General features: G+C 51.4%; 1 protein-coding gene across 2 annotated transcripts in view; it reads right to left on the reverse strand.

Moving 5' to 3' along the window:
* KIFAP3 (kinesin associated protein 3) overlaps window positions 1–17668 on the reverse strand; it is a 1278226-nt gene that overhangs the window by 121042 nt on the left and 1139516 nt on the right. The window lies entirely within an intron of this gene.

Raw genomic sequence — 17668 nt, forward strand, 5'->3', positions numbered from 1 at the left:
CTCAGCCTCCCTTAGCTCGTCCTCTAAAGCAATTCGAGTCTGGCGTCTGTTCCGGTGACTGGCCGCCCCCTGAGCAATGAGAGAGCCCCTGATCACTGCCTTCATGGCGTCCCAGTTATTTGCCAGTGAGGTGTCTGAGGCTGGATTTTCGTCAAAGAAGTTTTTAATCCCTGTCGCGATCTTGTCTCTCGTAGCCATGTCATTGAGGATCGGGTCATACAGAGACCATTTGCGTGGGCTATTGAGATTGGGGTCCTGAACCCGAAGTTCCAAGAACACTGGAGCGTGGTCAGACATGGCCCTCGTGCCGATGGAGACCTCTTTGACTGAGGGAAAGGTGTGTGGGGAGATCAGAAATAAATCAATCCTTGAGAAAGTGCGGTGAACAAATGAGTAGAAGGAGTAGTCTCTTTCGTCGGGGTGAAGCACCCGCCACAAGTCTATTATCTCCAGAGATCTGAACAACCGGAGGAGGCTGAGAGCTTGGGCGAAATCGCTTGGATTCGGGGGGTGTGACCTGTCCTTAGTGGGGTCGGGAACCCCGTTGAAGTCCCCTCCGACGATTGTTTGGCCCTCCACAAAGCTAGCGAGGGTCGTGCCCAAGGAGTCGTAGAAGAGTGATTGTCCCGAGTTAGGGGCATATACTGAGATGAGGGTGTATAGATCTCCAAACAGGAGGCATTTAACTGCTGTGTATCGGCCTTCCGGGCATGTTTTTGTTTCCAGGATTTGTGGGTTCAAGTCTTTTCTAAAGAGAATCGCCGTACCCCCTTTTTTGCTTGAACCGGAGGCGAAGAATTGAAGCGGGAATGATTGATGGCGAAGCCGGATCACATCCGCCGGCAACAAGTGGGTCTCTTGGAGCATGGCTATCGCGGCATTTTCGTCCTGGAGCTTTAATAAAATTGCCTTTCGTTGGGTAGGGGAGTTCAGTCCGTTAACATTTAAGGAGAGGATTCGTAGAACCTGGTGGTCTAGGGGTGTCCCATTCTCTACCCCTTGAATTGGGGGGGGGTCAGGGTCGATGATTCAGCTGCCATGTTTGTCACAAGATCTTCTAGTACCATCCTGCACTTGAGGTTTTAACGCGAAGCCCCAACGGGGGGCTGCAACTTTAACTGGTGGGTGGACCGACATTGTAGGCATGGGTCCACCCTTGGCCAACGGGGCCGATTGTCCCATCGTGTATCGAGTACCGTGGGTTTCCAAGGAACGAAAGTTGGAAAGTGTCCTTGGAGTGGGTATGAACCGTGGGCATGGTCCGCCGTCTCCGCCCTCGTAGGTCGTCAGATGAAGCGTTATGTGGCGGATCCGAATTTAGGCCAAGTCTGAGGAGGCCAGGGAGGGGTATAACTGGAACCTGGAGGTACGGGGGGCGCCATTGTTCATTTCTTCTTGTTGATCCGCAGGGTTGATGACCATGGCGTACGTTTAGGTTTTGGGGAGGAAAGCGGTCCAGGGGCCTCAGCACCCTCCGGGGTTGGTGTGGAGGGTTCCTGGGGCGAGGATGGAAGCATGATCCTCTCCGCGTCCTCCAAGTGGCTGATCCGGCATAAGGTGCCTTTGTATGTGAATTGTAGCGCTGCCGGAAACAGCCATCTTTATCGGACTTGTTGCTCCTGGAGGAACAGTGCCAGGGGTCGAAGTGCTCTGCTTTTCTGAAGAGTGAGTGGTGAGAGGTCCTGATATATTTGAAGTGGCGTACTCTGAAATGTAATTTCCTCCCCTTGGCGGCTGATCGCCGAGATCGCTTCCTTGGTTGTAAAGAAGTGGACCCTTGTGATGACATCTGTGGGGGGGGGTCAGAGACTGCCCCGCGAAGTGGGCGAAGTCTGTGGGTGCGATCTAGAAAGAGCTGAGATTTATCCAGGTCTGGGAGGAGGGCCTCGAAGAAGCGCCCCACGTAGTCCGCTAACTTGTTGTCGGGGACGGAGGTCGGGACCCCCCGGATGCGGAGATTGTTGCGGCGCGCCCTGTTTTCCAGGTCCTCCTGCTTAAACTCCAGAATCTCGCATTTCTGATGCAGGGAGCCGATGGCTTTTCGCATTTCCCCTAGAGTGGTGGCGTGATCCCGGGAGTGGTCTTCGATTTCTCCGAGCCTCTGTTCGGCCTCTGTGACCCTTTGGTCCGTCTGTTCAATTTTGGTGGTGAGTTCCGATAGGCATGAGCGGAATTCCGACTTGATGTCCGCCATGAAAGCTATTAGGTCCCCTTTGGTGGCGAGAGATCCCCCGTCCTCTTGTTGTTTCTGCGGAGTGAGTTTGGGAGGCTCCTGCTTCCTGCTTTTGTCTAGCGTGGTGAGCATGGTGGAGATATCTGCCCCTTTGCCAATCTTTGCTTGCCTAGACATGATGATCGTGTTTGGCGATCTTGGCTGAAAAGGTTGCGGCGAGGCCAAAGCTGTAACTGGATGGGTGGGCCGGGGCGCCCCAGGAAGTACCGAGAGGTGCGTGAAGGGAGTGCCCGCGAAGTCGGGCTTCTCTGGGCGGGTCCCAGGGCTTATCTCGTGGCCTCCAAGTTACCCCTGTCGGCCCGGCCGAGGGCCACCCCCGATGGAGTTCTCGTCTGTTCGCCGGGCAACCTCCGACTGCCGCTCCTCTTCGGTCCCCCTGAGGTCCGTCGCCATCAGGTTCGCTGTGTATTGCTGAGTTCCGGGGCGGCCGCCATCTTGATTTCTTCGAATGGCGGCGGGGGAGCAGTGCGGTCGCTAAGATCTAGGTGAACGCAGCAGTGTTCGGAGATCATTGTAAGCCAGGTTGTGCCTCATCGGTTCCGATCGCCGTAGATGTCATTGGCGACTTGGATACTGGGTCGGAACCGCTTGAATTTGGCGGCGGCGGCGGACATCCCACGGGCGTCCTTTAGGGAGCGACCACATCGATGGCGCTCCAAGCCACGCCCCCAGAGATCTTACAATCTTAAGAGATTGGGGTCCTTGTCTCTAAGAGTGATCCTGCTTGCCCAAACCCCTAGAGAGGGTTCTTGGGAGAAGAGCCAAATAACCTGGATTCATCACAGCAGGCAATGAGGAATCGGTGGAAGAAATGATCCTTCTGAAATATTACCAAAGTTAAGTAATGCATTGGGGGGGGAGCGTGGCTTGGACAGCCATGGAATAGGCAGTGAGCCCCATGTGCTCCGTGATCCGACATCCTGATCCGTTCAACAAACACCGCGGACGAAAACACCAAAATGGCAGCACTCCCAGAGAACAAAGGGATCTAGCAGGACACGGCAGCGAAACGAAACTGCGGGCCCTCTGATGCAGTCACTGTACTGGGCGATGGCCACGGATTGGAGTAAAGACATTTGCAGCCGCACCCGGCAGCTGATGCGAGTGTGTAACACACTATTACCAGGACATACCCCGGTCTGGCAAAACCTATATGTGATTAGGCCATTGTAAAGGAGGTGAGCAGCTGTTGAGTTCTGTGTGGCACCTCGAAGTACGTTGGTGGCGCATGGATGATTGTGTGCAGCAGGAATACATGGGATAAGTCAGCCCATTTGAATACATTGCCGCGCTCCACAGCACAATGCAACCCGCCGCAAATAGCGCCCTAGCATTTTAGGGACCAGAGTACGACACATCTGCATCGTAGTGTGGGGACCAGATAGGATTGGGAATCGCGAGATGTCTGAAAGGACTGAGAGCCAAATCCAAACAATCCACAATGGAGGTCTTTGCGAAAACGCAGTGAACCCGCACGACAGCGGCGCAAAGCACAGGCGCGGCCTCCGCTGATAGTGCTGCAGAAGGAGATAACGGTCAGGTCCTAGCGGCCATAACGGATTTGAGCACCAAATGGGGCACTGCGATGGCGGACTTGCGGACGGCTCTGGAAAATAAAATTGACGCTGTGGGAATCAAAGTCACCCTGCTGCGTCAAGATGTTTGTGCGTTGGCGGAGGGAACAAGTGGCCTGGAAAGCGCAGTGAAAGTCAACACGGAGGTCAGCACGAGCAACGCAAAGGATGTCCATGTGCTAAAACAGCAGGTCGCCAACCTTGAAAATCGAGCGGAGGAGGCGGAAGGAAGAGCGAGGAGGAACAACATATGTGTGGTCGGCCTGCCCGAGGGGGAAGAAGGCCATGACCCCACGGACTATGTAGAGAACATGATCCTCCAGGGGATAGGAGCAGAAAAACTCGCACAGGGGTTTATTGTTGAGCGGGCCCATCGGGCCTTGATGAGGAGGCCACGATCTGGAGCTCCGCCGAGGCCAATAATAGCAAGGATCCTGAATTACAAAGACAGGGAGAAGATCCTGGAATATTTCCTTAAGGGCGGGACAATTGAGAGAGCATCCACCAATATCACGCATACCCGGATTATACGATGCTGGTGCAGAGGCAAAGGTATAGTTACATGGCCGTCAAGAGGAGGCTATGTGCTGCGGGCATCAAATATATGCTTCTGTACCCGGCGAGGCTAAAGGTGCTGCATAAGAGCAAGGTGCTTTTTTTCGACACTCCAGAGGAGGCAGCGTCGTGGCTGGACCTGCAGGGCTGGCCGGAACAGGAGGCTGACTGAGATCACCTCGAGCGTGACAAGTGAGGAGTTGGTGCCATGGACATTAAGGGGATAAGTGGGAAGGTGGACTTGTTTAGGGAACACGGGAGATTTGAGTGTATTTGTAGCCCTTGGACCTTGTGCTCTGGCTGGACTGGAATATAGAGTATCAACTGCATGCTGGAACTGAATAGCATTAACATCATGCGTGATAGTATGGGTAGTAGGAGCAATGGGGTGGTAGCAACCTACCCCCGAGAATTGGTAGTTAAGTAACCATTAGGGCGACTTTACCCTGCTGAGCGCTGAGTATAGACTTGCTAGGCAGGGCTAGATGTGGGGGTGCCTGAGATCCAGGGATGGAGCTGGGCAATGGTTGGTTATAGTAAAATTAGCCCCCTGGCGGGTGGCGCGATGGTGTGGGGAGGGGACTTTAATTGCACTCTGAACCCCCAGGATAGATAGGTCAAATGACAAGTTAGAAAAGCCGACACTGTTGATGGACCTCGGCCTAGAGGATGTGTGGAGAAGGCTACACCCAATGGATAGGCAATACTCGCACTATGCAGCGCCACACGACCTGCACACAAGGCTAGATTATGTGTTCGCATCTGCCGAGATAGTGGGAGAAATGGTGGGGGCGGAATACAAAGCCCAGGTACTCTCCGACCATTCGCCTTTGGTCATAGAGTGGTGACATCAACCCCCAGGGCACGGATCCCGACGTGGAGGCTCAGGACTGAGGCTCTACAGGATGCAGGCTTCCAAGAGGATCTGAGAGAGGCCATCGAGGAATACTTTGAAATTAATACGGGTAGTGTAAGTTTGGTGGAAACAGTATGGGAGGCATTCAAGGAGGTGTTGCGGGGAGTGGCAATATCTAAATCCAAAGGGCTCCAAGGGGGTATTGAGCGGGAACTGCAAGAGACAGAAAGAGAGCTAGAGGACCCGATACGAAATGAGGGGACCACCCGTGCGAACAAGGCTAAAATAAAGGACTTACAGCTAGCTTGTAGTGAACTTTGGGACAGATTATGTAAACTGAACTATAAGAAATACACGGAGAGGGGGCGTGGCCAACTGCGCAATGCGGTAGACATGCGCCTCTGGAGCTCCCGCTGCCGTGGCCTAACATCCTGTTATAAACAACTACTTAAGACCATCGGGTGACCCCCAAAATATGATCCCCGGTGCGTGATAGCCCAGGGCACGTCTGGGGCGAATTCCAGCCTGAAACGCGCCGGGGCTGCAGAGGTGGGAGCCCGGGAAGGAGACGCCGGTGAGTCCCGACGACAAACCAAGATGGCCGCCGGAGCACTGGGCGCGCTTTGAGCGGGCACCAGACCATCCACGCACTCTGAGGTGGTTGCCAGTCGGAGTTAGGGACGGAGCTCCGGAGGACCGGGAGTTACGGCGTGGGACCCCGACTGCAGGAATCGGTTGGCTGGACTCCGAACCGCTCCGCCCGGACGAGGAGAGACGGGCACGGTCAGTTGGTCGCCGTGACGAAGACCCGCATACAGCAGTAAGTGCCTGGCTATGGACATGGGGAAAGACAAAGCTAGACGGCCCACCATGCAAAACAGAATCGAACAGTACACAATCCCTCCAACGCAGTCCCCCGACTCCCAACCACTGCCGTCGGTGGAGGAGGACTCGGCACCTGGACTCTCCCTGAGGGCTGTTATGGCGGCCATAGCAGACTCCCGCACATCGATGGAGCAGAAGATGGACGGAATCAGCCTGGACGTGTCCCTCCTCCAACACGACCTGCAGAAATTGTTAGCACGAACGGGCGAGGCGGAACAACATATTTCCAACACGGAGGATGGACTGCACGTAGTGCAACAACAGCTTCAAGGGGCCACCGCCAAACTCAAAACTCTGGAAGCCAGAGTCGAAGAAGGAGAGGGCAGGTCCAGGCGCAACAACATTCGGATTTTAGGCATTCCCGAGAAAGCCGAAGTCCCCTGCATGGAGCTCTTTTTGGAGCATTGGCTGATGGACCTGTTCGACCAGCAATCCTTCTCTAAGTTCTTTTCTATAGAGAGGGCCCACTGAATGCCCACGGGTAGGCCCGTGCCCGGTGCTCCCCCGCGAACGGTGATAGCAAGACTACTGAACTATCGGGATCGAGACACGCTGCTGCAGCTTGGACAAATAAAAGGCTCGATCACCTTTAACAGATCCAAGATAGCCTTTTTCCCGGATTCCACACGGGAGGTCCAGAAAGCACGACAATCCTTTGATAAACTTAAAAGGCAGTTGCAAGCGATGGGAGTCAAATACGGCCTCCTCTTCCCGGCGCAGCTGAAAATCTATCACAAGGGCACAACGGTCCACTTCAGCAACCCAAGGGAGGCCTGGCGCTGGGCAGAGCAGCATATCGAGGGAGACTGGTCGGCACCTCGAGCCAACAGAGACAGAAATCCCAGGCCACTGGCATGACACCCACCGGAGCCGGATCAACCACCCTTACCGAACCAACCGGCGGAAGCCGGGGACTGACTCTGGTGGGCCCCCCGTGGGGGGGGATCGATCCCACAAGCGGGTGTGAGACCGAACTGATACCACGGACTAAGCCGGGTGGTGCCACGAAACTGTTGTAAGTCGTTTACGTCGTTAATACTGTGGCTAGCGGTGGCGTATCTCCATCGCACCTGGGAGAAGATTACCGGCCCCCCCCCCCCAACTTCTTTAGTTTTAACCTAAACGGGGGTTCGCGATGTTGGGGCTACAGGTACTTCGTGTTGGGTTACCCTGGGAGCAACGCATCACTGCAAACTCCAGGGTTTGTTGGGGTTCATGGGAAGACGAGGCCACAGATGGTCCAGACAGTACAATACCATTTACCCTGGACAGGCACCGCAATAAACCACCACTGACGGGGACACCCTCCTCGTGAATCACCCGCCCAATCTCTTATCCCGACTATCGGATGGCATCCATACAACCCCAGTCGAGCCCGACTGAACGCCCGAAATCTTTTAAGGTACTCACCTGGAATGTAAATGTGATGGGCTCCGCGATCAAAAGGCGCCTGATTAAGCAACTACTTAGCAGACACTCTCCCGACGTGGCCCTGCTATCCGAAACGCACCTTGCGGGATCAAACTGTGCCCATTTCCAATGCACAAACTACAGGGCGGCCTTCCATGCGGGTTACACAATGGGATCCAGGGGCACACTCATTCTTGTACACAAGCGCATTCCTTTTGCTATTCAGATCCTGGAACAGGACCCCAGGGGCCGCTATGTGCTGATTCTGGGAACGCTTTGGGAGGAGAGGGTCGCTTTTGCTTCAGTGTACTCCCCACCTGGGTTGGGGGAGGAGCTGCTGGAGGACTTGACGGCCCTCATTGGAAAATACCAACCTGATAGGCTGTTTCTGGGGAGGAGACTTTAATGATGTCATGTGCAATACCACGACCGTACGCACCTTAGACATCGCAACCCAGATACCCCTACGAAACTGTATAACTTTACATCTGCTTTGGGTTTGGGTGATGTATGGCGAGAGTTATGGCGGAATTTGGCCGGGTGGAGACCCTCCTCAGGGAGCTCCTATGGGGCGGAGGACAAGCACGTATAGCCCTGGCCGCACTCCAGAGGTCGATCTGGGAGGGTGGGATCGAAGTGCCCCGTCTTCAGACCTACTATTGGGCCTCCCAATTGGTGGTGGTTAATGACCTTCTGCACGGAGACCGGGAATTACCCCATATAAAAGCCGAGGTAGGAACTATGCACGACACCGACCCATTGCAACTACTGTACCAAACCCCCCCCCCAGATCTTCCCCACTAACAATGAAGGCACAGATCATTACCACCTGGAGGAGCGTTCACAAGTTTGTGGGGTGGGGGAACAGACTATCAGTGGCGCAGCCCCTGTGGCATAACGCCAACCTGAAAGAAATTGCGAAGCTCAAGCCCTGGCCGTGCTGGGTGAGGGCTGGGATCCAGAGGGTGGGGGATGTCTTGAAAGATGGGAATCTTGCCCCGTTCGCGGACCTACAATGTAGGTTCCAGCTCCCAGACAATGAGAGATACCATCATATGCAAATGTCCCATGCCCTGAGAGTCCATATATCGACAGAGGACAATATCCCGGAATGTTCGCCTCTAGAATGCAACATTTTACCCGAATATATCCCATCCAAATGCATATCCATTCTCTATAACTCCATCACTTCCTTCGCAACCCCTGAGTTGACCAATCTAAAGGCCAAGTGGGAAATAGATGTAGGGGAGATCGACCCTGAGGAATGGATCCGGGTACTAATGCACCCACGGGAAGCCACCATCTCCTCGAGACTTAGACTGGTGCAACTGAAAATACTGCATAGAGTGTATTATCCCAGAACTGCTATGTTTGGGTGGGGGAAAGCAACGAACCTGAACTGCCTCAGGTGCGGGGGTGAGGAGGGGACCTTCTTTCACATCCTGTGGTCCTGTCCCCGGATCCGTACTTTCTGGGAAGCCTGCTGTCGGGAACTGACCCGGATACTCTCCAAAACTATAGACATGGACCCGAAGGTCCTAATCCTGGGAGCACCGGGAGAGGGCGAACGGAACAAATGGGAAGAATTGCTATTGCATATGCCAGCAGCCCTAATCAAGCGCAATATTGCACAGAAATGGGGAGCCCCGGACTCTCCGACACTGGAGCAATGGGCATTGGACATGGACACACGTGCTATGATTGAAAGGAGGATCTATACCGCAAGAGGCTGTCCCAATAAGGCCTCCAAAATATGGGCGGCATGGGAGGAGGGAGGGCCCTGAGGTATATGGACTCCGGGGACATCACCCTGAACACTTATAAGGTGAACCGTGACCGTACTCCATGAAGATGGTGATGCAAGACAGATAGTATTGTAAGGTGGGCCGGGCCGGCCCAGTGGATGTAACTGCCTCGTCTTTTTCTTGTTCCTCCCTTTTTGGTTTATGTTGTAATCAAATGATAATAAAAATGTTTTATCAATAAAAAAAAGAAATACACGGAGAGGCTGCATGCTGGGGGGGGATAAGCCGGGTAGGTTATTTGCTTGGTTATACAAGAATGAGACCTCCCGCTCGGTGATCAGAGAGATCAGGGACGCAGAGGGTCAAATCCATAATACCCAGGAAAGGGTTACAGATGATTATACGAGGATACAGGAGAGGACATGAGTCAAGATATACTAGATACGATAGAGGACATAGGGTTGCCCACCTTGGATGACCTAGAGCGAGCGGACCAGGACGCCCCCATCACCGTGGACAAACTGGAGGCGGTGATCCAACACCTGCCCACATGTAAAGCACCTGGGGCGGATGGGTTACCCAGCGGGTTTTATAAAACGTACAAGCAGGAGCTACTCCAGCCGCTGCTGGCCATGTTTAATGAAGCATATGAGCGGGGGGAACTGCCGGCGTCCATCCGCAAGGCGGTGATCATTCCGCTCCTGAAACCAGGCAAACCAGATGCGGAATGCGGATCCTACAGGCCCTTGTCTATGCTCAATCAGGATAGTAAGAAACTCACGGCAGTGCTAGCCAATAGGTTGAAGAAGGTAATTGGCAAATTGATACACCCAGACCAAACGGGCTATGTCCCCGGTAGAAATATTACAGATAACCACAGGAGGCTACACCATATTATTGACCAAACTGAGGGAGACTCGAGCGAGCTGGCCATCGTGTCGTTGGACACGGTGAAAGCTTTTGATTCAGTGCGGTGGCCATGGTTGAAAGCGACTCTGAAAGGATACAGGATGGGACCAGGATATATTAGATGGGTCCAGATGTTATATAGTACCCCGACGGCGAGAGTCAAAACCGGAACCACTATCTCAGATAAATGGCAACTTGGCAGGGGGACCAGACAGGGATGCCGCTGGTCACCAATGTGATACATCCTGGCATTAGAGCCGCTGGCAATAACACTGCGGCAACAATACGGGGAGGTGTGGATCCGCACGACAGGGGGCACACACCTGATATCATTGTATGCAGATGATGTGCTTCTCTACTTGCGCTACCCGGAGGAGAACCTGCAATATGTGTTGGAGGTGATGGGTCGTTACGCCACCCTCTCGGGCATATCGGTGAACCCCGGGAAGTCCAGTTTGTTCCCCCTGGGAAGGTACAAGAGCACCCTATTGGAGAGGCTGCCCGTCTTGCAGATACCTTGGCAGACTGTGACAGTCCGGTATCTGGGCGTAAATGTTTACCACAATATAGAGACAGAGCACAAACATAACACAGAGGAGGCGATGGAGGGAGTTAAGAATAGCATGGTGTTCTGGTCTAAATTACCCCTAGCCATGATGGGAAGAGCAGCTCTACTCAAAATGGTGGTCTTGCCCAGACTCTTGCACTTTTTTGTTAATGTCCCGTACTTAATCCCCAAATGCTTTTTTGTGAAACTTCAAGGCATGTGCAGGGGCTTCATATGGGGTAACTCCAGAAATAGGGTGGCCCTGAGGAAACTACAGAACACATGTGATAAGGGGGGCATAAACCTACCGAATTTTGAGCTGTATTACATCGCGGGACAGTTGTTGTATGTGGCTAGGTGGTTGTCTGCAGAAGACTCGGCAGAAGCTAGGCTTTTGCAAGGCGAATCGGCTCCTTACTTTTTGAGGGAGACAGCATGGCTGCGCAAAACTAAAATGGCGAAGATGGGGAGATTATTGAAGCTGGGCTGGGAAGTATGGCGCAGGACATGGAGAACGGTGGGTGACCCAGATCCGCTTTCGCAGCAGGCCCCGCTGGCGGTGCTATGCGGGGACGACTCCCAGTTGTTCGAAGCGGTCCGTAGGTACTGAGAACCAGTGGGATTGGCCACCCTTGGAGACATATGGCAGGAGGGGGAGGCAGTGGGATTCCAGAAGCTGCAGGATGAGACAGGGGTGCATAGAGGCCAATTTATTACTTATACCAGGCTCATGAAAAAGGTGAGAGAGAGGTGGCCTGAGACTGTGCTTGAGGAAGAACCCGATGCCTCCCTACAAACGATGTATGATGTCTCGGAGGGTGGGCACGAAATATCTAGGATATATGAGCTCCTGAGGGCAAAGTCCGGGAAGGAGCTGCTCCAATTGCGGCATGACTGGGTGGAGGAGGTGGGGGAACCCATGACAGAGAGACAGTGGGATAGAGCCCAAAGGTACCATAAAAAGGTGTCCCGGAATGCGAGACTCCAGCAGATCCAGCTGTATGTCACTCATAGAGCTTACCTGACTCCAAGTAGAATAGCTAGGTTTGGAGGCTCGGCTTTACAAAAAAGCCCCAGGTGCAGGGAGGAGGAGGCAGGACTACTACACATGTTCTGGGCCTGCCCTGAGGTGCACAGATTCTGGGAGGAAATAAAGATGAAAATGGCTGGTGGGGGATGGTACTGGACGTAGGATCTCGTTGGGGTTGCATGCTCGGGAATTTCCCCAGGCCACGTCATTCGAAGCATATCAATAAAATGAAGGACATGGCCTATATTTTGGCTAAACGCAGAATCGCAATGTGTTGGAAAGCGGCCCACAGACCCAGAGTGGAGATATGCTGGACGGACCTCTTGAGATGGCCGGAAGCAGAAACTGTGGTATGGTTTGAAGCTGTCACCAAGGGTGGGGGGGGAGGATGTGGGCCCCCTGATAGCCTGGAGGCAGCTGGTGACCTCAATGGCAAGCCCCCACCAGGTCAATCATGATACAGAAGACTCAGATGATCAACAAACACAGATTCCCGAAAATGCTCATGTAGATGATGAGGCTGTGATGGCTCGAGTTTGTGGGGAGGGAGGGGGGAGGACGGGAAGCGACAACGCATAATGTGATGTTTTGATATTGATTATGTATGTCCTAAAAGTTACCATGGTTGACGTGTTTGTTATAAAATAATAAAAATGGTTTACATTTTTTTTTTTTTTTTAAAGTTAAGTGATGCATTCTTCTAATGGATATCTTCCTCCTATATGTAACCACCCTTTTGGTGGTAATGAAGTATGTTATGTACCATATGTATTGTTTGTTTGTTTGTTTATTCGTATTTATTTAGCGCACATCAGGCCGAGGACATCGTGATATGTATATGTTTAACACATGTCATCTGCTGCAGGGGTCTGGCTAAAAAAGAAGGTAAGGACTACATGTAGGCCCATAGAAAGCTGTGCTCACTCATGTGAATAGGATTAAAGACACAATCCCCCCTCCTTACAACTAGGAGAGGGTGATGTTTCCTTTGAAAAGGAAGATGGCAGTGTAGACATGAGAGTTCCAGAAGATGGATGAGGTGGCCAGGTTTATGGTCTTTCCATCGAAGGGGTTTCCATCGAAACCCTTTCCAACTAACATTTTCCATCCAATTTTTTGCATCAAATGCATTTTTTTGCATTATTTGGGGGGGGGGGGGGTTCCACCCCTAACCCCCTGTTTTCTACCCTTAGAACCCCACCCCAATGGAAAATAACCCTTTACCCAATCCATATATGCATTTGATGCAAAATAAATGGAAAGACCAGATAACGGTGGCCCGGCCCCATGGAGGTCTATATGAAGAGGAGAAAGAGTTTCTGTTGCCTATCAGACAGTGGCACATCATAATATATATTTTGTATTGTATTGTATTGTTTATTTGTAAAGTGCTTATACACAAAACAAGTGCTTCATACATATAAAACTACCAGGTAATGTAAGTACTCAGGTAATAATACACAGAATTAAAATATACCAATCATACTTTTAAAGCCAGTAAAGTATATATAAAAGGACTCTCTTAATCCCAATGCCTATATATATGAGCCGTCTACCAGAGGTGAACACCAAACATAAAATAACAGGGGGCTGGGGAGAACCAGGCAACTATAAACTGTAGCAAGCAGGTAGGTCACCTATATGTATGCACAATATTGTACAGTGTCCGAAAGATAAAACTAAACTCTAGTATATGTAGAAAGCACTAGACCTGGTGGTTTGCACAGAACATAAATGGTAGGGGATGTGAGAAATGGGCAAACAATTTTACCAACAAGAAAAATAGTTTTAAAATCCTTAAAGCCTACAACATGAATCCACAAGGTTGGAAGATGGAATCAAGACCCCAGAAGAAGCAGCAGCAGTCAGACCATAGAGTTCTATGGGAAATGCAGGAAATACTTGCCTCCATACAATGTACCAGGGGGCATCAGAAAGTTAGTATCTTGAATACTCACCGACCCCAGAACCCTGAGGTAAGTACCCTCCTCGGTGGCTTTGGCAAAGACGGCTCCAGAAACCTCAAAGAAACTGGCAAGTAAACATCTCTTTTCCTTAGGAGCGGTTTTCAGGATTTGGTGATCAGGGATTTGAACCCTGGGCCACTAATAATCCCAGCGACCCAGGAAAGAAAGAAAAAAAAAGACATTCCCACATTGTCATTGTTCAAGCCAGGAGTAGAAAATCTGTTGAGGAAGCCTTCCGGAAAATGTGGGAACCAGTGAAAACAGCTCCCAGCAGCTCTATGGAACACAAGAAGACAGCAGTACAGCATCAAATGGTTCAAGAATGGAGATAACGGTTGGTGGCATTCTTGGCTATCCTAACCTGAAGATATGGTGGGCAGGTGAGGCATCAACTAAATTCTGGATACCAGCATCAACTCTCTACTAACTGGATAATGCTGGCGACAAACGGCAGGTGGCAGTAGCAAACGGCAGAGACACTGGGCATGGCAAAGAAGGCTTGACCCAGTATATGTGAGGAGACTGTAGGATACTTCAGAGGGCTTGGAGAGGATCTCCAGAAGCAGAAAATCCAAACTGGAAAATTAGCCAGAACTGACAAGATGGAATAAAAGGTGGGAACTGCAGTAAAAATCACCTCAAGCAAGTCAACATACCTGCTTTCTCCTTGCTGCAGAACAGGAAACCTAGCGAGTACAACAAGGACAGGACAAAGCCTAAATATTGTTTCACAAAGGAGCTGGCCAAAGGAAACGAGGGACAGCCAATCACTACAAAGGGGCTCAGGACAAAGGGTCAGATGACCAACCATGCTGGTTGGTCAGTAGCACTGCCACATAACATTATCCACCCACACAGGAAGTGGGAGAGATACTCCTGGGACCTATACTGGCCTAAACCAGTTATGACCAATATGGAGGCTGCCATTGTGGGCTCACAAAGATCCCACATGATCAGAACTGCCACTTTTTGAGGGCAACTTGTGGTCGTCTAGACAAAGGAAAGCCCTGAAACACAAAATGGCCAAGAACAGGATTCCAAAAAATTACCTTAGATGCCCCAAGGGCTACCAAAATGGTACATTGGGCTACCAATGCAGTAAAATGGCTTGCTCCCTTGGCGAAGCCAAAACTAAATTATAGCTGCCACTAACCTATTCCTGAAATTTTTAGTAGATTCATCAAATCGTCCTATGAGCAAAAATGGGGAGCCTAAACGGCACCACTAGCACTGGATGCCCCGAGGTGAGCAAAAACGATATACCATATGTAAGGCAAAACAGGATTTAATGGCAGGGGGATTTCAGGAGACATCCCTCTGGCCACCAAAAAGAGATCAAGGAACCAATGAAGACACCGAGAAAAGGCAAGAAATCAACAAAATATGAAGTCTGACTTAACATGCACAGCTTCTGTGGTTGTCCTCGTGCATGGGATTCTCCAAGGAAAACACAAAAGGACGTGGATTCCAGATTAATCTCAGACAACCAACTCCTGCAATCACTCCCAGGCAACCCCACACATTTCTTTGTGAGTTCCTGGCTGGAGCTTGTGTCACACAAATGACCATACATGTTCATTCCAAGTCTCAACTCAATTTCAAAGGCAACAGGCAATCTGGATACTAGATTTCACAACACAAGAGACTATTTTGGAAGTCTTCCAGAAGCAAAGGTTTCCTGTGAGCCAAACAATTGAGCAGCCACTATACTAAGTTACACTGTTGCCAGACAGAACCAGTGCAACTGTCTTCGTCATTGAAAAGACATAGGGTAGCAAATTGACACCTTGGCAGTAGCAGTCATGTCCCCAGTGAGATCTGCGTGGAACTCACAGGGGAAAAACAGTCCAGGAACCATGAAACACTTGTGGCGGGATCTCACAAAAGTAAGCAAGAGGACATTCTTTCTTACAGGCAAATTTGCGTACTCTTTAGCCAGAACACCCATTCTGTCAGAAATCCTGCTGTCAGAAATGACAAAGTATCAAGCATGTGATTATTTCATAAGAATAAATTACTTAGCTCTTATTAATGTTCTGTCTGATGGATGTTCCTCCCAGAGATTCCTAATCTTTGCTGGTCTGCAGTGCAGTTGATCTTTAAAAACCTGTCTGCCACCGGTGAGCTCTATCCAACACCTATGTGCCCCGCCCAGACATGAAGTTAGGGCCAGAAAATACTGAGGCATTGCACCAGTGAGTTCAGTTGCACCCTTTTCCCCTAGCACTCTGACGCTGAGGGACCACAGAACCAGAGTGCACTAGCTACTGTTGGGAAGTGGGGACGATCGTCCCAGGCCTCCAATAGGGTTCACATAAGGAGGATGCATAAGAGTGTGTTGTAGGGGTTTGCAGAGGTTATTGGGGTAGGGAGTGTTGATAGAAGCTGCATTATGGGTAGGTTATTACATAGGTGGGTATAGATTGCACTGGGAAGGAAACGCCATCTTAGAAAATAACAGCCATTTTGAAATGAAGGCCTAGCTCCGCGCTGCAGCCAGGGCAGTAAGCCCGGGCCCAGAACCTAGAGATAAGTGTGTGCATGCAGGGTCGGGTTGCAGCACGGGCAGCAGTGAGAAATTATAAATTACTCCCCGCAGTGACTACCGTACTCTTAGTCCATAGTCCCCTTTCCTCCATACTGCATGGGCATCGCTTCCAACAGATGGGAGACAGAACCTTTTTCACCAGAAAAACCTTATTCTTTAGATTTAGAGGCGTGCAGGGATACGGCCGAGGGAACATGCGCTGCCCTGACTCCACCCTCCGGCGCCACACCTCAGTCCCCATTGACGCGTCGACAATAGATTTAACATTGCCTAATGACACCAGTATTATTAGGGGGGGAGGTTGGTGGGATGTATGGAGGAAAGGGGACTTTGGAGTAAGAGTACGTTAGTCACTACAGTGAGTAACTTCTAATTACTCTTATGTCCCGTCCCCTTTCCTCCATACTGCATGGGCGATTACAACTGAATGTAGCCCCTGGGTGGAGACTAGGCCTTCCTTGGGCAAATAGGTTCCTGAGAACCGCCCGTCTGAAAGCTGCATCAGGTCTAGAGCCGTTACCAAACAGTCATTCTTGCAGAAAGCCGAGGGAGTGGCCCAAGTGGCCGCCCTGCTTATGACTTGCCAAGGGACATGGCGCTGGAATGCGATGGCTGTTGCCTTGGCCCTGACTGCGTGGGCATGCATGTTGGCCGGCAGCGACTTGTGCTGGCTCTCATACGCTTCCTTGATGGCTGAGACCATCCAGCGGGATATGGAGGACTGATAGCCTGGTCTTGATCCTACGAAGGTGACAAACAGGGCATCCGATTTGCGGAAAGCCCTTGGTCCAGTCCAAGTAGAACTCCAGGGCATGCCTGACATCTAGGCACTGCAGCACTCGCTGTACTTCATCCTTAGAATCAGCAAAAAAACGTCAGAAGAACTATTTCCTCGTTCAAGTGGAAAGCAGAAGGCACCATGGGCAGAAATGCTGGGTGTGTCCACAGGACTACCTTGTCCCTGTGAAAGGTTGTATATGGTTCCGAGGCGACCAGCTCCTGGATTTCGCTGACTCTACGAGCCAAGGTGATGCTGACCAGTAAGGCAATCTTGATGGTGACCAGCCTGTCCGCGGATGCCATTGGTTCAAACGGTTTGTGCGCCAGGGCGCCCAAGACTATGTCAATGTCCCACATGGAGTGCGGCCTCCTGATGGGCGGGTAGAGCTTTGCGAGCCCCGTCAGATGTTTCATGAAGACAGGATTGGAGGAAGAGAAGATCCCCTCCTCCGAGTTCCTGTAAGGCCCGATGGCTGAGAGGTATGCATGACAGGTATCCACCTGGACCCTCGAGTGGGCGAGGTGCGCCGAGAAGGAGAGCACGTCGTCCAAAGTACATGCCAGGGGGTCAATTTCCCTGGAGACTGCCCAGTGGCAGAACCTGGTCCATTTACTTTTATATTGGGCCT

Source organism: Ambystoma mexicanum, chromosome 1q, assembly GCF_040938575.1.
Source record: "Ambystoma mexicanum isolate Mex_15411 chromosome 1q, UKY_AmexF1_1, whole genome shotgun sequence".
NCBI lineage: Eukaryota > Metazoa > Chordata > Amphibia > Caudata > Ambystomatidae > Ambystoma > Ambystoma mexicanum.